The sequence below is a fragment of the Curcuma longa genome, unplaced genomic scaffold, assembly GCF_044706935.1.
Source record: "Curcuma longa cultivar G26 ecotype Majalengka, Jawa Barat unplaced genomic scaffold, ITB_CL_G26_1.1 contig_23056, whole genome shotgun sequence".
NCBI classification, from domain to species: domain Eukaryota; kingdom Viridiplantae; phylum Streptophyta; class Magnoliopsida; order Zingiberales; family Zingiberaceae; genus Curcuma; species Curcuma longa.
Window position 1 is genome coordinate 1699 of NW_027432070.1, and position 1806 is coordinate 3504.

Genomic DNA, 1806 nt, shown 5'->3' on the forward strand with positions numbered 1-1806 from the left:
ATTTAGGTTGGTACATAATCTGCTGTTTCATTTTTGCAAATTCTGTAAATTCCAACAATTCAACAACTCCTTTCCTTTTCTACTCTTGTTCTAGTTCTTCCTATGTGCAGTACTTAGCAAGATCAAAGCTAGAATGTTTTTAATCAGCTTAGATAAAAAAATCTTCATCCTTCCAGTCCAACAGCAGCAAAAACAGAATAAAAAACAAAAATGAGGCTAATTCTGAATTCTGATTTCGATTTCAACCTTTCAAGCTAGGTCATTAAGAGTTAAGTTTGGAAGAAGTATCAATTAGCACTAAATTGACTAGAACCTCAATTGGAGGAGTGCATCAAAAAAATTCAGCTCTAAAATTCCACCAACGATACCAAAAACAAAGAAAATGAACCAATCCTTGCAAAATCTTCAATATTTCCAAAAATATATAACCTCCTTCCCCCATATTTAAATTTTTGGACAACCTAACTGTCACGTCCCGAGAGACGGTTGCCCAAAAAAATTTCGACAACATCTCCCCTGTAACAATTCAACTTTTCCTGAATACATATTAAGATAGGTCCCACACGGCCGCTCAACAACACAACATATGTATTTAACCACTAAACTATACGAATAAAAACCTACACAGATCAGATGTCTCTAGGGTTTTCCTGAATATGGGTAGAAGAATCTTATTAATATTGGGTTTTTGGTTCCAGGATCAGATGTCTCTAGGACTCATATCAATGATGAGTAGCTACACATACACCCACACAACTTCAGTGTGTGTATAATAATGATACATCATCCATGATAAAGGCACGCATGAAATATTAAAGTGGCATTGTCCATAAAACTAAAGAATAATCCTTTTTTGTGATAGAACCCCAAGGGAAAGTATCAAGAAACTCACCACTCGGTCAAATTGGAAGCTTGAATACAATTAAAAGGAGAAGGAAGGTCAAAACCTCCTTCGTGGTCAAGATATTTGCACCCTTGATATCACGATGAATAACACCTTGCTCCTGTAGATAGACCAAACCCTTCAAGGCCTTTTCATAATCATAACACAAAAAGCCATATGACCACTATAACCAAACATGAGATCGATTCTAAGAAATCTCAAGCAAACCTGAGCAATATAGACAGCTACCAATGATTCAGGGAAAGGTCCAAATTTATTAGATTTGATGATGTTAGCAAGAGAACCATTTTCCACATATCTGCAAGAACTACATCACATAAATGGTAGCATGGTTGTGATCAAGAGACTCAAATGTAATAAACACTACACATATGAAGAAGAGGTTGATAGGAAATACTCTAGAACAACATGTAGATGAGTCTTTGTCTTGATGGACCAAAGATATTTCACGATGTTTTTATGATTAAGATTCTGCAAGCAAAAAAGCAAACTTAGATCACTTGCAACTAGATTGTGAAGACCCAATTTATTACAACAATGAATTTGTAGGCTAACAAAGAAGATCTATAAGGCTTATGAGTCTACTATTATTAACTTGGACTAAGCATTTCGGATCTTGGAACAAATCAAATTAAATGGACAATTCTCTCAAATAAGTCAACTAGTTGTGACCATGTAGCATTGCAAGAGACTTGATGATCCTAAGCTTGATGAGATCATCGAATGAGAAAGGATTATCTATAATGGTGAGGTTATCATTAGCTTTTATGTGCTACCAACCAGGAATTCTATGTGCTACCAACCAGGAATTCTAAACGTTAACAAGATCATCAAGCCTTAAGTGGAATATATTATCACAACCCAAGTTAATCTTGCACCACAAATTTTGGACTAATTAAATT

The 1806-nt window shown here is 35.0% G+C and overlaps 1 long non-coding RNA gene across 1 annotated transcript; it reads right to left on the minus strand.

The window, feature by feature from the left end:
* Positions 1-854: 854 nt before the first annotated feature.
* LOC141818039 (uncharacterized) lies at positions 855-1379 on the minus strand. Its single transcript, XR_012600893.1, has 3 exons — positions 1302-1379; positions 1112-1202; positions 855-1004 (listed from the first exon to the last, which is right to left on the minus strand). It is a non-coding gene; the product is annotated as an uncharacterized LOC141818039 (long non-coding RNA).
* Between the last annotated feature and the right edge of the window lie 427 nt (positions 1380-1806).